This window comes from Apteryx rowi, unplaced genomic scaffold (assembly GCF_003343035.1).
Source record: "Apteryx rowi isolate R43461 unplaced genomic scaffold, aptRow1 scaffold_444, whole genome shotgun sequence".
In the NCBI taxonomy this organism is placed as follows: Eukaryota; Metazoa; Chordata; class Aves; order Apterygiformes; family Apterygidae; genus Apteryx; species Apteryx rowi.
The window spans coordinates 271,785-284,194 of NW_020450699.1; the positions used below are offsets into that span (position 1 = coordinate 271,785).

Genomic DNA, 12,410 nt, shown 5'->3' on the forward strand with positions numbered 1-12,410 from the left:
ACTTTTTATTATAGATTAATCTAAAAAATATAATAACCAATGAAACAGATTAGTTTGAATCTGCTTCTTCTTTTTGAGGCACAAGTTTCTAGCAGCTGTGTAAAAGTTAATAGGGTTTAATTTATAAGTTTCAGGAGTGAATATAATGAAGACTACTATATATTGTGAAGAAACTGTCAGCTGCATCAAACTCCCTTGAAAAATTGAACATTTCAGGCATTTAAAATAATTAATTTGAGACTTCTTAGCTACGAATAGGTTAGGCAATGTAAATTTGTAACCTCTACAGGGTTTTTAATTGCAATTTTCTAACAGACTGGAATATATGCTACATTGTACTCTAGAAGGCTCTGTGCTCACTGTTTTCTCCTTTTCCTGGAATAACTACTTAATATCACACAAGTGGAAGGAGGGGAGTTGTTGAAGAAAGTTAATTAATACTCTCTTTTTTGCCATTTTTAAAAACTCCAAAGTAAGATGCTTGAAAAGTAGTCATTGATTTCATTTTTTATGGGTTTTGCTATATAGCAAAATGTAGGATCAAAGCACATGAAATATGCAATCTCGAAGGATAGCTCAACATTCTTGTATTTAGGAGTTCTGTCACAAATTATTTGTTCATAAAGAATTTGAGTTCCAGATTGGATCTTACTCTAAAATTGAAAAACACCTGGTGCTCTATTCTGATTCCATAGTTTCAATGTAGTTATATTTCTGTTGCTTCATTATTGCAGTTTTCATATAAACACAGAATCACAGAGTCATAGTATAGCTGAGGTTAGGAGGGAGTGCTGGAGATCATCTAGTCCAACCCCCCTGTTCAAAGCAGAATCAACTAGAGCAGGCTACTCAGTTGGCTTTTGCATATCTCCAAAGAGGGGTACTCCACAGCCTCTCTGGGCAGCCTGCTTCAGTGCTTGAACACCCTCGCCGTAAACAAGTTTTTTTTTATGTTTAAATAATCATGAATTAATGTATACTTTTTTCAGTAATTTCAAGTTTGATTCATGCAATTGTATTTACAAGAAAGAAGGTATAATGGGCTGGATCACTTCAGTGCCACACTATTTATGACTGCAGGCTTGCTACTCTGTGGAATGAGTTGGTATTTCCAGAATTAATCCATGGATTCCAGTTAAGGCCATAACTGTTTTTGTCTGTAGCAGTGTTATCTCCTTATTTCCTCCTGCAGTTTATAAATCTTTTCAACTTTATCAGTGTGATATATAAAGAAAGCTGAATGGGTATCTTGAGCTGGCATAACTCACAGGACTCCTCTAAAGTAGGATTCTGTGGCATCCAAACAGTACAGTAGGTAAGTCTGATGTTATTGGCATCATTATGTGTGATGTATGGAATAGACGCTTTTCTTAACTTATGTGGGGATAGTAAGGAAAAGGTACCCAGACAGGTTTGCTTCTCCTATGTCTTTATCTTTCCCTTTGGACACTTGAATACCTCAAGATATCAGGAACTAGAAAGGCAATATAAAGAAAATGTTATTTTCTAGTGTCTTGAGCTTCGGCCAGAATATTGTCTGTATACAAATGAGTATTTTTTTGTAAGAACACAGCTATAAAAATCCATCCTGGGGTTTAGCCAGGTTTTGTGCCATGCAAAACCTAGAACATTTTTCTATCCTACATTTAAACAAAACCAGCAGAGTTTATACAAAATTGACTTAACTATGAAAGGTCACAAACAGGACCTCTGGCCTAGGACAGAGTTTTATGTAAGCAGTTCTGAGATTCTGAAGCAAATCATGACATATTCCTTGAGTAACCATGGTTAGAATGATTATAATATAGCCATGTTATAGTAACTACCACTGATAGAAGGTTCACTATATACATCTTGGTTTTGGAATTGCTGTGCTTCTGAAACATTGGCTTTTATTTTAAATCTCATTTTGTGTTTTGCTGACCGTACATGTTTTAGATTCAATAAAATTGTAAGAATTACATTGCTGCAGAACTTCTCAAAACTTGAGGCTATGACATGACGTGAAAAGCATTTTATTTTCTTTTGAAGGTAACATAGAGAACTTAAATTTCTATCAGCAAACACAGATATCTTTACTTGCTATATTTTCCAGATCAGTGACTCTATGATATTGGGATTGAATTTTTATATTATGTACTGCATTAATCCATTAACTGCCTTGATGCTTTTTACACATGTTATATAACTACTTTCCAGTCATGACTTTCTGTCACCAGCAGAACAATTTTCTGGCCCACGGCCTGTTCTGTTGGGGTTTAGAGAGAATGAAGTGAGCTATGGAAGTGAGCTGTGTGAATTGCTCGTCATGGCCCCCTTTTGCTGACTCTTCTTTTTGGGGAGCTATTGAGAAACAGGCAGCATTACTTCTGAGCATCTGCTGTGTAGTGTATGCACAGAAGCTGATGTTACGGGGGCACAGCAGGCCTCCTGTGAGTGCAGAGGTTGGCTGTACTATCTGATGCAAAACCCTCAGTGGCCGGTGTAATGCACAAGTGCAAATGATCGTTATAGAGCCCAGTAAGAAAGGCACTCAGACTTTGTAAGGTATTGATTTAAATATCTTTTATTGGAGATAAATTCTGTGATTGCTCTTTTTCCTTTCCATTACGTCCCAAAGTGTGGAAAATGTTACATAATTTGGGTTTTAGAGCTTTGTGCTCCTTAATGGGTATTAGTGAAGGACTAGAAGGACTACATTATGTGAACCAGGCTTGTCGTAGGAACAGTCATAATGTTACTGCTGTGTGAATGATGAGGTAATATGGCTAGCATGAATGAGATATCTTAAGATTTACCTTTGTGAAATGTATTTGACTGTCTAACTGATGAGTATCTGATGTTTAGTGGCAACTAATGAACTTTTTCTTCTCTGGTCTGGTAAGGAAGATGTAATTATTCATCCCAAGTTGAATAGAATTACTTGATGCTAGGGAAAACATCAATAAATGGAGTTTACTGTTATCACAGTTTTTAAAAGGTCTGTTCTTCAATGTGTATCTGCAATTTCTGATCATCTAAATTATCAGGCACTTTGAGACTCCTGAAAGATCTGGGGTTTGGATAGACAACTAACAGTTGAAAGCAAAACCACCCTCTCTGGCAACTCCAGGGACATTGTTAAATAAAGGCACCACTTCTCCTTCTTAGATAGGTTGACCAATGTATGATTAGGTCTGTTGCCATCATTCACCACTTTCTTATGCTGCCTTTCACCTAGAACGGATTCTGTTGTCCCCAGTGGTCTTTTGGTCCATAGTTGTGGACTCCAGAATGTCTTTCAGCCTTGGTCAATATCTTGTGTTCTTTGCTTCTTAACTAGCCTTTGTTGTGCACATAGGCCTTAGCATAGCACTGGGAAGTGACCATAGTTGTCAGAGAGGGTACAATTTGTCTTTTGAAATGAAAGTATCCAGCTGGGATTCTTATGCTATTGCAGAGTTGTGAAGATTGTAAAAGCTGTAAAGCTCAATAAAGAGCATTATGGTTACAATTCAGAGGTCTACTGGACTTCTGTGGACTTATGTAAAGAAACATTTTTTTCTTCAGGCAGCTATATTTGTAGTAATTTTTCCTGTCTCTCACTCTTCCCCCTTTAAAATGTATATTCAGTTATTTCTTTAGTCTTTTTTATCATTTTTTTACAGCAGCAGACTGTGTAATGTGACCCATGGAGACACACCCTAAGCTAACCTGAATCCCCACTGACGTCAGTGAGGGTCTATATGGTTGATTATGTGGAGTTTACCTGTAGTGATCCGTACACAGAATTTGATCTTGAAAATGCATTATAAATATTGAAGTCTAGTGGAAGGGGTATGGGAAAGACAGTGGCAAAGAAACAACCAAGATTAATGGGTAATTACGGATAATTTATATCTTTATCTTGTTCAGACTGCAGTGATTAGCTTGCTGTACCTCTAGTCCTGAAGTGTTCTTAGATCTTTAGCTTTGTTGCTTTTAGTGAAATATATGAATTGGTATGCTGTGCCTCAAGCAATTAATAAAATAAATGGTGTTCAGTAGTAAATTGTACTCTGAAAAAAAATGCCAGGATAGGTAAATCAGTTGGAATAATTCATCTTGCAAAACAGCTAAGGTGAGAAGCAACCTCAAAAGGTAGTTTTTGACTGTGTATGGTATTTCACTGAGATCTTAACTATGACATAATTGCTGATGTAGTCAGCAGCATTTATTACCAGATTCCTTCATCTGCAGGACTGTTGTCTAGAGAGAAGCTGTAAACTTGAAATCTAGTAATTTTAAAACAATGTTTTCAGGATTATACTTGTCACTGAACAGCTGTGTAAAAATTTAACAAATACCATATTATTCAGTACTTTTCTCTTTCTGCCAATATACAAAATTGCTGAAGCAATAGAGACCTGCAGATTTGTTTAATGTCATTCATTGAGTTCACTGATTTTAGTTTATCTTGTGGTTGTATGCTAAAAGATAGCAATATCAGTGGGAATCTTTTGTTGATCCGAGTTTGAACAAAACTTTAACTGGTTATTCAAAGAACAGGATTTGATGCTTAATGTCTTAAAATAGCAGAATCCTAGTCTTGAATTTTACTCTGGCAGGCAAATTACTTCAGATATTTGATATTTAAATAAAATTTTAGGCTCACAATAACTTTTAGTAAGCTTATAAATTTTATAATTTGGTGAAGAGGGTATTTGTAAGGTTTAGAAGAAATTATAAAGTGACTTAGTAGTTTACTGCAACACTGCCATTTGCTTGCTTAGTTATTTCTGGTTTGATAAGCATAAAATGGGTTGATACTGAAGTTGATTGTGCTTAATATTACTAAAGGGAAAAAAGGGAAAATGGAGAGAGAAAATCAATGATAGAGATACTAGATTCTCTTCAGCTGAAATGAGTTACATATGAGATAATAAAAATCTTCAATGCAATGATTCATTTTCAAGAAATAGATGTGTACTCAATATCATGATGTACAGCAGCCTAAAATGTGTGCCATTTATTTACAGTTTTACACAAGGAACCAAGTCTAACCAAGTTATTAACCTTATTTTAGGCTACACCTAGGAAACAGAGCAGGGACACTGGGTACCATTCCTCACAATCCGAGTCCCCTGTTTGTCCAGATTAGAGACCTAAATGGCTGTACTAGCTTGGACTTTTTATGGCCTGTACGCCTGGGATTCCTTCTCATGGAAAGCAGGGGGACACAGCAACATGGTTTGTATCAGGTCTCATAGGATCAGCTGGTTGCTGCTATGTGCTTGGAAGTGTTCACAATTTTTATGTTTGATGGCTATGGAGATGCAGAGGTCCCTTGAGAAGCTGTAGCAAGAAGCTTCCTCCCTGCCCTGCAACATCTTTTATGAAAAGGAGAGGAAGGTGATTCTCACAGCCAACTCTCTCCATTTTTCAGTCGTCTTCCCTCTGCCAACTTCCAGATGTGCCAAGTGCATCAGATGACAGGAGAATAGTACAGAGCCATGGTTGAGTTAGGTGGCATATTTTACGTAACATTTTAAGCTGTGAGGTATAAGGAAGTACTTTTTCATGAGTACAACATAGTTCTGTGGAATGTGTTGCCACAGTTGTGGAGGCTACAGGTGTAAATATACAAGAGTAGATAAATTCATGGAAGATAGATCAATAAATTTTACTAAACATGTTGATTCTGGAGCATTCTCTATCTCAATCCCAAATTTGGAAATTTCAGGTAACTGAGAGGATCTTTACTTATGCTCCTATTTCCATATGCTGCTGACCATTCAGTTAGGATACTATGCTAGGTGTTCCTCAGCTCTGATCCAATACGAGTACTTATATACCTTGGTGCCTCCATCATTTGAAGAGACATAACCTGAACCTGTATGTTTGAGGACTGCATCATGTATAATGCTGATCCTTTCTTGAAATTATGGTCCCTAAATTCTTGTCTTCTCATGGCATCAAAATCTTCATCAAAGGCACTACCTCATACTTTCCCACCATATCCTGTCAAATATGTTTAAACACACTTTGTAACATTTGTCCACCTGCTATTCTTTTAGTGTCTAGAGGTGAAAGCCATCTGTGGAAATTTGTAAATCTGGCAGCAAATATAATTGCAGTCTTTGCAAAAAGGTATCATTTTTCTTTCCACATTACATTATTGTCATCTAGAAATTACATGAAATGTACTGACCTTTTTAAAAATCCACAAAAAGTTGTGATAATTTTGAACTTTAGATATCTCTTTGTTCTCATCTACTTTTCAGGTTTGTGGTGATATTCTAACTGCTAGATTATATGCATCTTGCTTGGCCAATTATCCTTCAGAAGGAATCTTTATTCTCAAGTGTGGTAGATGTTTGTGTTATTTGGAACAGATTTCTTTAAAATTGTTTGAGATCTTGAGAAAAGGGACTATTGAAAATAGAATAGTGTGCAAATTAATATGAGATGGATGTTATTTCTTCTTTATGTCAAGCACCTTTTGTGACACTAATTAAGCTCTGTTTAAGAAGTCCCAGTTACACACAGCTGGGAGTGTAAGATAAATTTCATTGAATCTTGGAAGCTGAATTTGACACTAATGAGTCTTAAAAGTAAATAAAGAAAAAAGAAGTTTGTTCCTCTAGTGCTTCTGTGGACTATTATATGACCAAATCTTTTGGCTTATTTTCTGTAGTAGTTAGCTAGAGTGTTGGATCAACTAATTTTTATTTAAGTAGATCTTTTCAACATTCTGGCATTTTCTACCTACTGTCTTTTTGATGCCACTATCCTTCATAAAAACTGCTTTCCTTTAATTTCATGGTGTAGGTAATCTGTGACTCCTTCCACACAGTAGACTTCTCTCCACTGTGGAAAATGCTTGATTAATCATTTATTTTCACTCCAAAACAGAAAAAACAAAACAAAAAAAGAGGACAACTCTGCTCAGCTCCTAATACAAGACAACAAAGAATGCCTTGTTTCAGGTTAGGCAATGGTACTTTTCTGCCTTTGTAAGGGGGAACCTTTTTCTGATTCTCTCTGCATAATTTCTGAGGAGTACTCACCTGAGATGCAAGTATCTGACTAGCCCTCAGTGTTTCTTCTTAGCTGGAGGACTATTTAAATCTTTCATCTGGAAATAAACTGCTTGAAGTTTTGAGAAGAGAAATGAGAAAGACCCGTTCACAGAAAAACAGTAATTTGCTGCAAGTGGATTGGGGGCACTGAATTAAGATGTGGAGGACACCCCAGGTTTAGAAACTTCCTCTGCTTTTCCAAGAAATGGCTGAAGAGTTTTGATAAATATTCATTATTTTTACAGAATGGGACAGCTGCGATAGGAATAGATATAATAAGGGGTCATGTGTGAGAAGGGCAAGGTAATTTAGATTGTGCAGGGATGCTCCAGCTAGCTCTGATCAAGCTAGCTTGTATTTTTCAGGCACAGTGTAGCTGATTAGCAAATTTAAATAGTTTATGAAGAGTGATGCACCAACTTGTTCAGTTCCTGAACAATCTTATTCTCTCTTTGGAGTGTGCAGGGGAAGGAAACACAAAGGAAGGAATTAGTTACAACTGTCAGGCTAGTCCCTCAGTAAAGAAATGACAGGATTTTTTTGCTTGGAGATTTAGAACGCAGCAATGGAACTGAGCGAGGTCTGGTGAGGCTTTCTCATTACTCATTGTACACAAGTGTGGAATCACTATGTGTGTGTGGTGGGAGAATAGGATTGGTGCAGAGATGTCAGTACAGTTTAAGGAGGTGGCAGCAGAACAAGAGGTAGTACGATTACCTAATTTCAGGCATCATAAGCTAGTTTTTGACCTGCTTGAGTGAATTCCTTGGGTTTGGGATTGCTCATCAGAGTAGTGGAGAGGGAGAAGGCTATTCAAAGGGACATTTGTGAATTTAATATTCATACTGGGAGATAAAGATGTGAAGGCAAAAGTTATATCCAAAGACTGCAGAGCTTGAAATTATTTTTCATGTTACTATGTGGCTGACTAGTGTCATGTTTTTCTGAATTAGTAAGGTGTCTTTTCCTCTAAGTAAGTTGTTCTTTATTTTTTATGCAGACGTGTTGCTCACAGGAAGATAAATACTGCCAGTAAGGACAGTCAAGGAGGTGTAAATTTACCAGAATTTTGGTGGGTGGCAATGGAGAATGTATATTTATTGCAAGAGAAGCTCCTAGGTATTAGACCCTAACTCATGATGCTGGTTATAGTATCTGACAGAATATGGTATATATAGCAATGCAAAATAGGAACTGAAACAAAATAGACTAGAACAAAACTATGAATGAAATGCTTCAAAATGTGTTTTACGAGAAATTCTGCCTTTCTAAACTGGAATTTGTTGGTAGGAATGTGTTGGATATTTCTGTACAAAAACTGATTCCATTATCATCCACTGCACAACACCACAGCACCTTTCCAAAACATCCAGATTATGGCTTTCTGATGCATTAATTACTTGCCTAACCCTTTCCAATGACTGAAATTGTAATTTAATACTAGTCACAGAAAATAATTTTTGACTGACACTTAACACGTGCAGAGCTTCTAGGTTCTGGTATGGATAATGAAAAGTGTGTCAAATTTCTAAAGTAAAACATTTAGTGAAACTAAAGCACTCTCAACCCAAGGAAGTAATAGTGGAAGTCCAGTATTTCATAAACACCGTAGTTACATAATTATTATGATTAAATATTTGTTATGTATTGTTTCCCAGGAGTTTGCACTATATTTTCATAATTTTTCTATTTTATTTGGTTCTGATAGTTGAGTCTGGCACTTTAAATCTCTTTGAGTCATAGGTTATTTGTGTTCTATTCCTAATTAACATGTTATAATGAGTTTTAATGACCGCTATGTTTGTGTTGTACAGTGATATTGGTGACTTCTATTAGAGTTAAATTTGAACTTCTATTAAGCCTGTTTTCCCCTCCAACACTGATGATGTATGTCATGGAGAACAATCACCAAAATGTACATTCTTGTTGCATTCATAATCTTGTAAACTTATCTTTACATCACATAGTGAAATTGTATGGGCACTTTTTTAGACTTCAGTGTACTTCCTTCTCATATGGAGGACTGTGGCCCTCAGCAGTGTTTTGAGAGAAACTTGTAACTTTCCTGTATTAGACTAAATGCTGAAGCTACTTGTTCCTCTCTCTCCTTTCAGACAAGAAATCAAATGTTTCTTTCTCTAGGAGCCTTGCAGCTAATGTGATGAGTGCCAGTAGTGTCCAAGAGAGGTTTATAATGAGAAAATTTGCGTCATTAAAGAAAGGAGAAATAGCGTAGAGAAGGTAAATTCGAAGTTGTTATATGTTAATATTGCTAAATACTACTTATGTGAGAACTTCATTTAAGTTTACCACATATGAATAGCTTCTGGAAGGGAAGAATGGTATTTTTATACATCATATCCTCAAATTGCCAGCTTACCAAATTTCACGGAACCATGACCTAGTCTCAAAGCCTGAGTCAGCTTTTAGGTGACTAGCCACGAAAAGGCTGGTTCTTGTTGAGCCTATAACTTAAAAAGTCCTGGCAAATCTAAGCATGTGTGTGACTGAAGTTCATATCTGGACTTAAAATAGTGTAAGGCACAATCAGGGCAGAAGACTCTGTGGCAGCAGCAGTGTTCACTTTTCCATTTTTTGCTTTAACTATTTTCTGTGCCTTTTCTCTCTATCTCTCAGTAGATCAGCTAAATTTGTTTCTATTTCAGGTGGAGTATTTAATGGAGTTGAGCCCAAGTGTGATGGTGCTAGAATGGGGCCTTCAGCTAGGATTTTATGCATTCCATCACAGTCATGAAAAACTGGGTATCTAATACATTGCTGTCCTCTCACTCTCCTTCACACAACCTGCTGCCATTTGATGTGAAATGTAGCATTTACTCTCTAGGTACTAGGTGAAACTTTGGGAACTTCATGAGCAGAAGTCAAGTGTGTTTCTTCTTGAAATGCAAAGTATCTCTTTTAGTGTTTGAAGTTAAGCAATGTCTTTTCTGTATTTATGGTTTATGTGCTGTGTGTTAAGGTAGTATCTGTCTGCCTGAAAAACACTCATGAGTTCATCTTTGCATCAATTATTTCTGTTTTGCTGACAGGATGGGAAAATGATGCACAGCTAAATTACAGTTTGTTCCCTGAAGGCTGATTCCCTATCTCTCTTCCTTAAGCAAAGGGGCCGTGAATATTTTTCGTTTCTCTCTGGGCAGAAAAGGAGTTGCTTCTTGCTCGTTGCAGCTCTCTGTACAGTTTGATTCCAGGATTTCCCACTTCATCCACCCCAAATGCTTTTAGTTAAAGGCAAGGTGATCTAAAAGTCATGTGGATATTATTTCATTAGTCCCTTCCATATTTTTTTCATTGTTTAAAGAGAACGCTTTGTGCCATTCAGATTAACTTGGCCTCTATTTGCCGGGTAGTTTTTTGTCATTTAGGGTGATAACACAGGACACAATGTTACATCTCCCAAGGTAGCAAATAGGTAGCAAATCATATAACTTGGTAATATAATAACCATAAAACCCCCAAAATACCAGAAAGCAGTGTGCTATAAATACTAATAGATTGCCAGGGAGAAAAAACAACCCAAATATCCATACAACTGGTTACTAAAAGCCAACCCTTAATTTGGGTTTGTAAGATTAGCATGCACAAAGACTGTCATCGAGTTATCTGGTGTTCTAACTTCCATTCATCTGCACAGACAAATCTGTTCTGGAGCATACAAACCTCGAAGAACAAATGCAGAGTGTGAATGACTTTGAAAATTATGTCTTATCAATCTACAATTCTCAATAAGAATGCTGTTTATTAAAGGATATATGTGGATTTTCATTTTAAACATTTTCAGTCTTCATGTAGCTGTTGGCAAATTAACATGTGAATGTGTAGTATTTTTTTCATCTATGCTGGTATTAATGAACCCAGTTCCTGCGGTATGAAGAGGCCCCAAACATTAAAATTGAAGATACCTCTCTGATAGACTGCAGTGCCCATACCTTCTTAGCAACCAGACTGAATATAGGAATGAACCCTGTTGCTGGAAAGTTGCAATGGCAGCCTGCTGATAGCTACAGAAGATAAGGCTAGTATTCTTCACTGTAGCATCTCCTAGAAGAGTACAGCTCTATGAGGGAAGGATTTTAAAGACACCCTAGAATTTCTTTAGGGTTTAAATTGACCTTCTTTCCAGATAAAAAGAACCAGTGCTCATATGGCAACAGATACCTTGTGTGGCAAATTCAGCCAGTAATATACAACTAGTATATATGGGCAAAGATATGAAAGGCTCTACATGAATACATTCCACAAAGTACCTGAAATAACCTTAGTATTGATTTCCCTCATTAAAATTAGCATACTTCCATGGTAGGTTCCTGTATATTGGGCATTCTGTAGATAATTTTAGTACATTAGCTCTGCCACCATTTATGTGCTCTAACATTGCATATAGTTGTCTCAGCTTGTTTGGATGCAAAAGCAAAGCCAATGAAACTGAAAAAAAAAAATAGTGTGCAGGATAGTTCAAGCTTTCTGGTTGCTTTTTCATGTCAGAGCCTCTACATCTTTCTCTGACCATCACTTATGTGATTTTTAGAGAATTTTATTTGCTGCCACAAGTTTGCGTAATTAATTAAGGAAGATATTAGTGAAGATACTTTTTATTCTTTTTTCCTGAGCCAATAAGATCAAATTATGAAAGATTCCACTAAGTATTTTTATTCGGGAAGCATTTAACATGTTATAAAAGCATTGAGTTGCAGTATCTATTCAGTGAATTGAAGTGATTAATAACTAGTATTTTTAGGTAAAATATACATACAGTGAAACTACTTTTGAATCTTTAGGTATAATTAGTACATTGTACTGGTTTGGCCAAGATATCATGACTATCACTTTTTTAATTACATAGTTTAGAAGATAAGTATGGAGACTGTGCAAAATGCATAATGTGATTATAAAGCAATGAATGTAATCTTTTAAACTACATCCGTCTTATAACGATACTAGTGTTGAGCACAACAGAGAGATTATTTCAGGTAATTACTATTCTGTTGATCTGAGTATTGTGGATTTTAAGGGTTGCTCAAGATTTTATTCATTGGAGGCTAATTCCACGTCCTTCAGGAGACTAAGGAATCCTTGACTCCAGCAAAGCAGCTATAAGAGCGGGATAGATTGCAGGAAGAAGGGAGGAATTTTCTCATACAAGTTTAGATCAATCTTAAAATATGTGGGAAAACTGGTGAATATTTAATTAAGTCAAAAAGTTACAGAACTAGAAGATTTACTGGCTCAGAGAATGTTCTGCTTAAAAAAGCATGTTATGCATGTATTGTGATCTTTTCAGTTAATTCTAGCAAATGATCAGTAGAAACTGAAAATAAGCGTATAGCGTGTCTTTATGAGGAAAATAGG

The 12,410-nt window shown here is 36.3% G+C and overlaps 1 protein-coding gene across 1 annotated transcript in view; it reads left to right on the top strand.

The window, feature by feature from the left end:
• CUNH8orf34 (chromosome unknown C8orf34 homolog) overlaps positions 1-12,410 on the top strand; it is a 154,338-nt gene that overhangs the window by 65,317 nt on the left and 76,611 nt on the right. The window lies entirely within an intron of this gene.